Below are 13,299 nucleotides of genomic sequence, written 5' to 3'. Positions count from 1 at the left end.
GTTTTAAAATAAAAACGTCGTTTTAGGAACTTCCGTTATTGACTATGATCCATCTTTGGTAGTTCGGAAATCCAAAACGATTGAATTAGATTTAATTTAAAGCTTTTGAATAAATCTGGAAATAATTGGAGTGCTGCTGTAATTTACCATTTCTGTCACTAATTGCTGTTTACTGACGGATTTTCCGTCGGTAAATCTGACAGAATGTAAAAAATGCTGTTTTAGTCCATTTTTCTTAACTTTTAAGCTTTTAATCCTTCATATATATATATATGTATAGTTATGTAATATATATTTTCAAATTATTTTAGACATTTAGTATATATAATTATTTAGGATGTTTGTAAATATATATTATTTTTGACATTTAAAATTACATTAGGTATGTATACATATAGTTTTGGGATATTTGGGCTATATTAATCATTATTAAATAAAACTATTTTGGGGATAAATGTTATTTTCTTATTTAGGAGTTTTATTTACTATTTTCAAATGTTTAAAGTATAAATGTATTATGCTTAGTCTTTTCATATATGTATTATATAATCTCTTTCCATTAACTTTTATTTCATATTCCCTTTTTGATTAAAATGTATATATATGTTTATATTATTTCCTTTATTCTTTTGGACCATTTATGGGTCCATATTTCAAATGGGCTTTACTTGGGGAGTGAATTTTGATTTAATGTGTTCATTATTGTAATTATGCTCAAATGAGGATTAAAATGAGTGAAAATGGGAAAAATAAACCACAAAAGAGTTTTCAATTTAATTATTTAAACTAATGAATTTTTAGAGGTTCCTAATGTAAATAAATAGTGTTTTCTTGACATTTAAAATCGTTTCTCAAAACACCGCGTTTTAAAACCTTAGTCCGTTCCAACGACGGATTAACCGAACCTTGTAATTAAAATCGCTTTCATTGTAAATAATGAAGTTTTGAATCGTTTTCTTAAAGGATTTGTACAAAATAAAATTGACTTGTATGTTTAACCACGTTTTCTTATCAAAGGTTTTTTATCTTAACGTTTTCAAACACTCGAGTCGTTCCAACGGCGATTCGGGTGAACTTCGTCAAACGGGGTTTTAAAACGCACCTAAATCGTTCCAACGGCGATTAAGGTGCGAACCATGTAAATGAACTCGTTTTGGAGAAATGAGTTAGTATAGAATTAACACGCAACACGATATGTAAATCACGTTGTAAATAAACCACTTCTTCCTTCCTCCCCCTCTCTTTTATATGTATATTGAACTGATGTAAATGGGTGATTCTTTACTAAAGTGGCTTTTCAATAATATATGCTCAAAACGGTTTCCAAAATGAGAAAGAAAAGGTTTTAAATGAATTTTAAACTTAAAGAAGTATACGATTAGTCCGTTATCGCCTAACATGCTGAGTAGGAGGCCGGTGGTTCATAACCGGGCGATGTCGGGGTGCCTAGTAGCCTTTCTCCAGAAAGGAGCTAGCCTTCTCGGCTCGTACCTAAATTTCCCGAACCCACACCGGTCTCCCGCAAGGGATCGTTGTTCATTTTCCCATTCGTGGGTGGCGACTCTTCCATATCTCCGAGCTCCGGTCCTGCCGAGCAGCTTGATTCCACGATTGGTTGCTTTCGGCGCCAATCACCGCTTACGTCGCCATGAGGTTGTCCACCCCCCGGTCCGCCCGGGAGATTAGGCCGCGGCACCTCGTCTAACAAGTGGTGACTCTACTGGGGAAGCGAGAAATTTGATTCCGGAAGGCGTGTATTAAGCTCTTAACGGGGACGGATCATATTATTTCTTTTCGTATGCATTCATGTGCATTATTGCAAACCTTTTGGGTAATTTCCGCGAAACCTCTAGCGAGAGTCCATTCGTCGCTCGAAAGAGGCTAGTGTAAGTTCCCCCTTACAGTAAGGCGCCAAAGGGTCCCCATCCATTCGTTAGGGGCGAATTTGTGCGGTCCTGTGAGGTCCCGCGCTCAGCCGTGTCAGCATATAGTAGCCTTAGAAGTTTCCGTAGGGTTACCCGTTACTATTTTTGATGTGATAAATGAATCGGTTTGTGTTTTCAAATCGCCATGATACGTGTCTAAATCCTAAAGTATGTAAAGAAAATGAAATAATGCGTTAATATATACTTGTGAATCGACGTACTAATTACCCTAAAACATCGAAACGATTTGAACTAAAGACGACTTAGTCATCTCATATGAATGAACATGTGCGGCCCGCCTTGTCCCTTTCGGTGTCCCAACGAAGGCACATGTTCAGAAAATGCGCTATGACATAAGCACGTATTAGTATAAATTGGTTTGGTGTTAAGGATAGTTATATCTCGATTCAAAAGACTATATTAACAGTAGCCGTTATTCACATTCTTTAAATAGATTAGGATAGAATGAGATCATAACGAAATGAAAACGAAGAACGTTTCTGTTTCGAATGACCCTGGTATAACGTGAAAAGTTTCGCACAAGTAGCCCGTCCCTTCCGAATAAAAGACGAGCTTTTATGTTATGCCTCGTGTCGTTCTTAAGAGAAATGGACGTGTCCGCAGAAGTGACTAAGAAAAGAAAAGCGAAAAATGAACTAAACGACCAAAATCATTCCGAATCTACGATATATATCAATCCCGAGAGTAGTTAAAGAAAATAAACCGACGCCATTGAATACGTGCCTCGAACGAGTGTATACCCCGTTTAAAATCTCGAAGCCGAATTAAGCCAAACCATATAATTGTGCCATATGGACGAGACTGCGGGTTTTGACTAACGACTCGATCATTTCGACCGTTACCAAAACTGCAAGAAATATGGCCCGATATACGCGTTTGCTCAATTCGCGCCTAAAGGAAAGAAAACGGTGATATCCTTGCTTCGAATAAACATGCGATTCAACGAAAGGTTGATTTTCTATAACCACACTAAGATGATATATCCCGTAGGAGTGGGAAAGAGTAAAGAGTTGTAATTAGCCGAAAGATTAACGTGCGCTCAAATAAGACTCGCCGTCTTTTCACGTACCAAAATGAGCAAACGGATCCTCGACGCTAAGAACAAACGCGTTACGCGATGAGTCCGTTCCCTAAAATAAAAGTGATTTCATCACTAAATAAACGCATGGTTACGTCTCTCGATAGATCCAAAAGATCCCGTTGTAATCCAAAAATCGAGACGCGAATCCACGTGATTAAAAGGGAACGAGTCATGGACGATAACGAACAATTGGACTAGAAGAATAACTCGTACCACGTCTAAAAACTGAGATGCGCTCAAAGGGAGTCAAAACCCGAATTAATGCGTCTCGCGAAAGGACAAAAGACGAGTTATTCCGAAAGGACAATCCAACTTGGTCGATTTCTTAGTCACTGAACGTTGATATGTCAAAACGAACCGTATTGTCTGATGGATGATTTACTTTTCCGCAATAATCGACGGCATCATGCGTCCCCTGGACCGCAATGTGAGCCCAAAACCAAAATCCTAGGAAAGAGACCTGGACCAACGAGTGTGTGGAGGAATAAGGGTGGAAGAGAGATGTTGTGATACGTGTAATTAGACTAACGTTTGTTCTTCTTATCTTATATATCCGTAAATAAATAAACGCACACACCACGAATCATGCATATAAAATCATGCATACATACTAATGGATACCGTTCGCGCAGACGTCATCATTAAGCGGTTGTGGTTTCACGAGAGTAACCGGCTTGTCAGACAGTTTGATCAGCTACGAGTAGACAGTTCCGAATCAGTAGTTGTGGCTTCTGAATCATCTTCGTCTGGGTATACTCAGTCCTCCGTCAGTATGTCTACGACCGACGAAAAAGTGGCTGAATTGGAAAACTCTGTGAACAATATCAATGATCAGCTGGCCGCAATCTTGGCCCAGCTGGCTGAGCTAGCGCTGAAAGACAACAAAAGTGGTAGTAAGCGTGCTGAGAATGAGGTGAATGATGGCCCTCGCTTTGGGAATGAGGAGGATTATCAGGATTATATCCGAAAATAGATGGAAAAAGAGAAAGCTAAGGAAGAGGAGTGGAAGCAACACATCACGCAGGAGGTGCAGGACTTGCACGGAGGAAGTTCCGGAAGTCAGGACTTTTATAACTTGAAGAATTGTTTATCGGCAACAGCTTTGCCTTTGAAATTTCGGCTCCCTGACATGAAAAAGTTCGATGGAACTGGGGATCCCACCGCTCATATGAATCAGTATGTTGCTGTAATGAAGCACACGATCCTGACTGAGGATCAAGTCTTAGGGCTGTTTAACACTTATCTAGAGGGGGTTGCCCTCACATGGTTTCATGCATTGCCGATGGTAACAAAGAGGGATTGGAAGGAATTAGCAAAGTCATTCATCACTCAGTATAGCTTTAACACCATGCTTGAGGTCACTTTGAAAGAGTTAGAGAGCACTAAGCAATAGGCTGGGGAATCCTTTTCTGATTTTGTGAAAAGATGGAGGGCTAAGGCCGCAGTTATGAAACAGAAGCCGCTCGAGCAGGATCAGATCCGAATGGTGATTGGCAACACGTTGCCGTATATTAAGAATGAGTTGCGGTATATGCCGCTTACCGATTTCAATCAGATGTATAGTTGTGCCTTGACCGTCGAGGGGGATGGGGAGCCAAAGAAAGCTTATACCAAGTGGACGAAGTCTGGATATAGTGCCGGAGGGCCCAGTGCAAGTACGGAATCCGCAGCAGTGAAAGTGCTTGATCTTAATGCTATTGAAAAGAGGCAGTTCGCCAAGTTCGATAAGACCTACGCAAAAGTTTTTGAGCGTCTGCAGAAAAAGGGATTGTTGAAAGCCCTTACCCCGTATAACAAAGCTCCACCTACTCCGCAGATACAGGCTAGAGGGTATTGTGAGTTCCACAGCAGTTATGGGCATACAATTGAGAATTGCGAGAGGCTGAAACACGAAATCCAAGATTTAATCGAGGAGAAGAAGATAGCTGATCCTTCGTCAGCGAACCCTTCCGTTAGGCGCAATCCATTGCCTAATCATAGGGTGAGAATGATCGGAGTTGGTCTGATAGAAAGTGTAGTGATGGAATCGTTCGAGGAGAATGTAGAGGAGTTGTTGGACTCCGACGAAAAGAACAATGTGGGAAATGGTCTGTATGTGTCCTTCCTTGGTGAAGAACAAGAGGATGAACCAATGGGAGAAGGATCGGATGGCGGAGCACCGTATGATGAGGATAGTGCTGAAGAGACCGGAGAAGGGTCGTCTCGGACTATTGTGCCAGATTTGGGTCTATTTAGTGGAGGAAGAAATCCCGAGGTACACTTGCGTAAATATATTCACGACATGTTTATCGAATCCTTCGGAGTGGATGAGATTGCCCAGTGGTTCCACCATTCGCTGGTAGGCGAGCCTCTGGAATGGTTCCACTCATTACCCGACTCTTGCAAGCATGATTGGGATCGGTTGTCGGATTTGTTTTTAGAAAAGTACCAAAGAGCCGAAGATAGAACTGCGGAGCGCTTTGCGATGCAGATCGGACCCATCGAGCGTCCGTTACCGAGGGTTAGCAAGTATAACGGCAATAAGGACCCTATGGAGCACCTTCACTTCTACTTGTCGGCCATGGCGCCCTTGGGTTTTAAAGAAGAAGAGATCACTAGCTTGTTTTGTAATTCGTTGATGGGTGAACCGCTAATGTGGTACATGTCACTACTGATTTATCAAGGAGTATATAGTATGGATGCTGGCAGAGCAAACCCCGGATTCCCCGTTTTACCAAACACCTGATGCGGTGTTAGCAAGGCCTAGGTATGGTGGATACCAGGATCCTGTTGAGCATGCGAGGTTATTCCGCAATCATATGTATGACGCCGGATTTCCGCAGTGTGAGTTACATGAACACTTTCCGGAAACCTTAATGGGAGAAGCCTTGTTGTGGCATCAAGGCCTATCAGAGGAAGAAATGGGTCATTGGGTACCGCTTAGGAGTGCCTTTGTGGTAAGGTATGAGATGTATATTCCGTGGACGGGATCCCTGGAAGATCTGGATAGGATTAGGCAATTCCCCGAGGAACCGTTTGTGGATTATGCTAGGAGGTGGAGGCACCGTTATGAGCAGTGTCATGAAACAATGAGCGATAAGGTGCAGCTTATGTGCATACAACGAGGTGCTATTCCGTTGGCCGCAAAAAGGATGAGCAGGGTGTCCCTCCGTGATTATGATGAGTTGATAGGTTGGGCTTTGTATGGATCGGCGGATCCCTTTTATTTGAATCCGAATGTTCCTCACGTCATGGATTTAATGGTTGTGGACATTTGGGAGAGTTCTTCGGACGAGGAAGACGCCAATCAGAGGATTCCTATTAACATTTGGGACGAATCGGATGATGAGTCGGAAATTACCGTGATGACAAGATCAGGTCGAGTGGCCGAGGGAAAGGCACCTATGGTAGAGACTGAGATAGGGGAAGGGTCGGCTCCTAAGCCCGATGACCAAGTTCTTGAGCAGTTGAAGAAGACACAAGCTAAGTCCACAGTCTGGGAAGTTTTATGTCATTCTAAGTACCATCGCGAGAACCTGATGAAAGAGTTGCAGAATCTGGTTATTTCCACCGATACTGAGCCGGCAGCGCTAGTAGGGGAAATTATGGCCCGAAAGAAGACTGAAATCACATTTACTGATGAGGATCTCCCGGAAGAGGGGAAGGCTCACAATAAGCCTTTGTATATCCGAGCGGAAATCAACGGAAAGAAGACTAGCTGTGTGATGGTCGATGATGGATCGGCTATTAATGTTTGCCCGTTGAAACTCTTGTCGAAATTGGGTGTTGAGAGAGGAGATTTGACAGCCTCTAAAACTGTGATTAGAGCATATGACGACAGCCGTAGGCACATTGAAGGAGTCTTCAAGGCCAAGTTGAAAGTGGGGCCGCATGAGGAGGAAACTGAGTTCACAGTGCTGGATATCCCGGTAACCTTTGCTGTACTGTTGGGACGCCCTTGGTTCCATAAGTTGGGAGGTGTGCCCTCCACGCTCCATCAAATGATTAAATTCCCCTTCAGGGAGGAGATAGTGACAATCAGAGCTGAGAAATTGAGCTCGGTAGAAGCATTGGGAATTGAGCCTCAACTTTTCTCCGGATTCCAAGTCTCCGGGATTTACGAGTCAAGCATGACCACCGATGTGGTGAAGATGATGAAGGGAGGTTTCATCCCAAGAATGGGCTTAGGAGCACACCATCAGGGGTTGCCAGAATTTCCGAACTTTAAGAGTCAGAAAACCCGGAGGGGTTTGGGATATGAGCAAGGAGGTCCGTCCAATGCGAGTAGTGAAGGAAAAGTGGGCCTGAGGAAGTACTTCGTGAGTGAGGGGCATGGAAAGGTGTATACAGGAACCCCCGAGTCATGGACTAGCACAGAAGGGAAGATTCTGCAGGGGTTCGAAATCTTCAATGACGCTGCCGACTGGGGCAAGGGAAAAGCGAGCTGCTTTATCGAGGAGATTATGATGTTAGACTTGAATGCCGAGGAGCAAGTCATCACCATTGAAGCAACTGCAGGAGCTGTGAATGAACCCAGTACCCCCAAAGCATATGAGGAGCCCGAGAACCTTGATGATGAAAATTGTATTACTGCTTTGTTTGAATCAGACGATGTAATCGCCAATACTATTAATGAAATGAATTCTGATTTTGCTTACTTGCTTGATGTTGATCGTGATCATTCCATGCATTCTCATTCATATAACATGCCTACATTTGAAATCAATGCAATAGAAATGTCAACTTTCAATCTTGGTATGGATGAAAATCCTAAACTTATACAAATTGCTCAAGAATTAACTATTGAAGAGAGAAAAGAATTCGAGAGAATAATTAAAAAATATGAAATAGTGTTCGCATGGACATACGAAGACATGCCTGGAATTGATCAATCAATCGTAACTCACCGCATTCCAACTTACCCCGAGGCGAGGCCCGTAAAGCAGAAGCTCCGACGCATGAGACCGGAATGGGCGGATAAGATCAGAGAGGAAGTGAAGAAGCAGTTAGAAGCAGGGTTCATCGAAGTAATCGACTATCCCCCTTGGGTCGCAAATGTGGTGCCAATCGCAAAGAAGGATGGCAAAGTGAGGATGTGCGTTGATTATAGAGATCTTAACAAGGCATGCCCCAAGGATGAATTCGCACTACCTCATATTGACGTGCTGATCGACAGTGCAGCGTCAAGCGTCTTACACACGAATGTGGACAGTTTCATGGGCTACATGCAAGTTCAGATGGCAGAAAAACACAAAGCAAAAACCTCGTTTACAACTGAGTGGGGGACATACTGTTACAGGGTAATGCCGTTTGGTTTGAAAAATGCCGGGGCAACTTACCAGCGAATGGCCACAGCACTGTTCCATGATATGATACACAAGGAGGTAGAAGTTTACGTGGATGACATGATGGTCAAGTCAGAGACAAGAGAGGGGCATTTTGCCGCGCTCGAGAAGTTTTTGGCCCGAATTGCGGAATTCAAGCTAAGGTTAAATCCGAAGAAGTGCTTTTTCGGTGTTTCGTCAGGGAAAATCTTAGGCTATGTAATCGGAAATAAGGGAATCGAGGTAGATCCCGATAAAGTGAAGGCTATAAAGGAGATGCCGGCGCCGAAGAATGAGAAAGAAGTGAGAGGGTTTCTGGGGCAGGTTCAGTATATCAGTCGGTTCATAGCAAGACTCATCGCAATCTGCGAGCCAATCTTTAAGTTGTTAAGGAAAGACCAACCCACAATCTGGAATGATAAGTGTCAGCAAGCTTTGGAGAGCGTCCAGAACTATTTGTCTAATCCGCCAGTGCTGAGACCACCTAAACTAGGAAAGCCGCTTCTCCTCTACGTGGCGATCGAGGAGCGATCTATTGGGGCAATGTTGGCTCAAGAGGGAGACACCGGTGTGGAGCACGTGGTGTATTATCTGAGTAAGAAATTCATGGAGTACGAGCTCAAGTACAACATGATCGAAAAGACATGTGTGGCAGTAGTATGGCTAACAAAGAAACTACGGCATTATTTTCAATCATATAAAGTGATCATTGTTTCTCGGATGGACCCCGTGAAGTATCTGTACCAAACTCCGTCTCTGACAGGGAAGTTAGCCCGATGGTTACTACTTTTATCCGAGTTTGACATTGAATATGTAACGAAGAAGGTTATCAAAGGGAGGGCCGTGGCAGAGTTTCTGGCCAACCAACCCCTTAATGCGGAAGAGGAAGAGGTAAGCTATGATTTCCCCGATGAACACTTGAACGCAATCGAAATTATACCATGGAAAATGTTCTTCGACGGAGCAGTTAATTCGAATGGAGCCGGAGTGGGAGTACTACTTACCTCACCAGAAGGAGAAAGAATCCCGATGGCGAAGAAGTTATCCTTCCCTCTCACCAATAATATTGCCGAATATGAAGCGTGCATTTATGGTTTAGAGTCCTTAGCAGCACTGGGAGCGTCATACGTCAAAATTTGGGGTGACTCAAAGTTGATCATCGAACAGGCACAAGGAAACTGGGAGGTAAGGGAAGAAAGGCTACGTCCATATCTAGATCAGCTAGAAGGATTGGCTCAAAGATTCAAGGAATGTCGTTTCTATCATATTCCTCGAGCACAGAACCAGGCCGCGGATGCCTTGGCCACTTTGGTATCAGTTTGGGACAATCCCCGGAATCTTGCCTCGAAACCGTTGGTATTGAGGAGATCTCACAAACCATGCTACGAAGACGTAATGCTGTTAGGGGCGGAGGAAAAACCTTGGTATTTCGATATCGTGAACTTCATGAAGAGTGGGACATATCCGGCAGAGTCAGAACCTAGGGATCAAGCTGTGATTAGAAGGCTAGCTCGTCAGTTCGTCATCCATAACGACTTGCTTTACAAAAGGCACATTGATGGGTTACAACTAAGATGCTTGGATGCGGGAGAAGCCCGCGAGGCAATGGAATCAGTACATTCAGGAATTTGTGGAGCCCATATGGGAGGAGCAGTACTAGCCAAGAAAATTATCAGACAAGGCTTCTATTTGCTCACCATGGAAAGAGATTGTAACGAGTATGCAAAGAAATGCCACGATTGTCAAATCCACGGCGATTGCAGTCATCTTCCGGCCATGGAATTACATGTGTTAGCACCTATTTGGCCATTCGCTGCTTGGGGCATTGACATCATTGGTGAAGTAAGGCCTAATGCTTCGAATGGACATAAGTTTATTGCAGTCGCCATCGATTATTTCACCAAGTGGGTAGAGGCAGAGTCATTTAGCAAACTGGGATCCAAGCAGATGAGAAAGTTCATTGAGAAACACTTGATCACCAGGTTCGGAGTGCCTCATCACATGATTACGGATAATGGGGTCCAGTTTCAGGGGGAAGTAAGAAATCTTTTCCGAGAATACGGCATTGAACATCACAGGTCTTCTCCGTACCGTCCACATGCTAATGGAGCAGTAGAAGCAGCTAATAAGAACCTTAAGAGGATTCTCGTAAAAATGGTGGAATCACATCGGAACTGGCACGAGCAGCTCCCACTCGCATTGTGGGCGTACCGCACGACAGTTAGAACCTCAACTGGGGCAACACCATTCTCCTTGGTGTACGGGACGGAAGCGGTCTTGCCAATTGAGATTGAAAAGCGGTCGTTGAGAATCGCAGTGGAAGCAGAAATTCCCGAGACGGAATGGGTGAAGAGGCGATGTGAGCAGTTGGCTCTAGTTGACGAGAAAAGGATGGAAGCCCTTTACCATGTACAGTTATATCAAAGAAGGATGGCTCGGGCTTTCAATAAAAAAGTTAAAACCAGCCCTATCAAAGAAGGAGATTTGGTGCTGAAACAGATCCGTGTGACGCACACTGACCCTAGGGCAAGTTTAGGCCTAACTGGGAAGGGCCATTCATCGTGAAGAAGATACTAAGCAAAGGAGCGGTGAAGTTAACCACAATGGACGGCATCGAATTCTCCGAACCTACCAACCTGGATAGGCTTAAGAAATACTTTTCGTAAAAAAAAAAAAAGAAAAAGAAAGAAAAATTCCCGATAGGTTGAAAACCCGCAAAGGGCGACCTATGCAACAATAAGGGAAATCCCAATGGGTGAAAACCCGAAAGGGCACTCATTTAAAAATTCCGGGATAGTAAAAGGAGAGGAGAAAAATCGCCGGGATCCGAAAACCGAAAGGCGGGTCCTGGTAACAATAGTTATAACTTGAGCAGTTACAAAAACAATGTATAAGAGGCTAAGTATTTCTGTGGTTTGCAAATAAATAAAGGCATGAATATATTTGACGAGAATGATTGGAATCATCATAATCTACTGAATGCGTGGTAATATGAATCATGAGTTATACATTTCCTATCTTACTTTTCACAAAAAAGCCTACCTGCTATCCACCCCACTCCCTATACATCAGCTATACATCGGGGTAACTCTAATAAAAAACTACAAAGCAATACATAATAAGCCTAATACGGAGGGAAGTCCCAATAGGCCTCAAACTCCCTCAAATATGATGCCCGCTCTGCAGATAGTGTCTCCTCGGCAGCTCGCGCTCTCTCATCGGCAACTCGTGCTCTCTCATCGGCAACTCGTGCTCTCTCCTCGGCAGCGAGGCGTCCAATCGACTCATCACGCGCCCTCTCCTCGACGGCAAGGCGACCCTCAGTCTCCCGCCGTATCACCCCCGACCAGTGGTCGTTCCGCTCTTGGTACACCTGACCAACCCGGGCGTCGGCCTCCCGCACCAACTCGCTCTGTCTCCGCTCATGGGCATGCAGATTGCTCTAAAGAAAAAGAAGGGAAAAACAGATAGAAATAAGAAGCAGCATAGGCAAGAACATAAATCATACATACATGCATACATTCCACTACACTAAAGTAAAGTAATGATACATACCAGGTGATCGGCGCAGCGCAAGCTGAGGTGGTCTCGGAGATAACCAGACAGCCCCACATAATCCGTACAGGTCTCCCTCGTAGTCAGAGAAGTGTCTGAAGGATCAAATGGGACCCTCGAGGTGAAGATAGAAGGAGCCGTCTCGAATCCCGCATAAGCTGCCCCAGACTCATCGTAACAAACCGTGGCAAAGTCTCTCCCGTAGTCCGGTACAGGCACACCTAAGGAAGACCTCTCTGGTCGGGCGGCGCTGGAGGACTCGCCGACGTAGTAGGGTGGCTCGCACACGGGTGTCTGAGCTCGAGTGCCGTCAAAGAAATCGGATAGATGGGCACTCCTCCAGGACCCCTCCTGCAAATAAAAACACGATAAATACCTCTAATCATCTCATGAATAAAAGGTAAAAAAGGCGGAATCACTTACCGGGACCTCCTCCTGACCAAAGACTGCCGCGACAGCCTCCCTCGAAAATACATCTGCCACCGGATCCACCTCCATCGCTGCTGCCGGGGCATCCTTCGCGCTCAGCAGAGTAGATAAGTAAAGATCACGGCCCCCGGCGTGAACCCACACCTCTCTACCGATGAACCGACGGGTCAAGTCCTGACGAATGACCGACAGGGGCATGGTCCACACCGCGAACATAGAAACGGGAATCTCGCCCGGTGTCCAGTGTGCGTCACTAACCCCGGTGATGCCTCGGTCTCCCAAATACCATGCCTGCACGCAGGCGCCGGAGAGCACGCACTGCTACTCCTGGATCACAGATACATACATGTAATCAGGACCGAAGTCGAGGTCGTCCCACCTGAACTTAATCTAAAAAAAAATACACAAAGAGAAAGTGAGAACGGCTCAAACAAGAATCTAGCACGACTAGACAACATCTACCTGTCCCAGGGTCCGCGAGTCAATCCAATCTAGGAGTCGCACCACTGTCCGTCTCCTCTTGATGCCTAGGTCAAAATCTCTCCACCGGGTCATGAGAGGCGGCCTCGGTACTCGTGGCCGAGGCCGAGACCGGCTGGGAAGAATCTGCCTCTCATACGCCGAAACCTGCGGTAAAAACAAGGATTATGAGTGTGAAAAGCGCGAAGAAGATAAGATGGGCAAGTCAAGGGGGCGTCACGTACCAGCAGGGCAAAGGTGTAACCACCGAAGTCATTGCGCTTCCGGCAAGTCAGATCCAAAAATTTGTATAGAAAGGCTAGGCCTGCCCCCGCCCAATCATAGGAAGCCGCCGTATCCAAATCACTGAGTGCCTGAATAAGACCCGCGTGTACCTTTCCGCCCTTGGTGTGGAAAATCGTCTCACTCAGAGTATATACCAAGAAACTACGAACTGCCAAGTCAGTATCGTCGGTCTCGCAAAAATCCCGTCGACTCAAAAGGCTCGCAGTGGAAATAAACTTCG

Source organism: Euphorbia lathyris, chromosome 9 (assembly GCF_963576675.1).
Source record: "Euphorbia lathyris chromosome 9, ddEupLath1.1, whole genome shotgun sequence".
NCBI lineage: Eukaryota > Viridiplantae > Streptophyta > Magnoliopsida > Malpighiales > Euphorbiaceae > Euphorbia > Euphorbia lathyris.
This window is presented reverse-complemented; position numbering follows the sequence as displayed.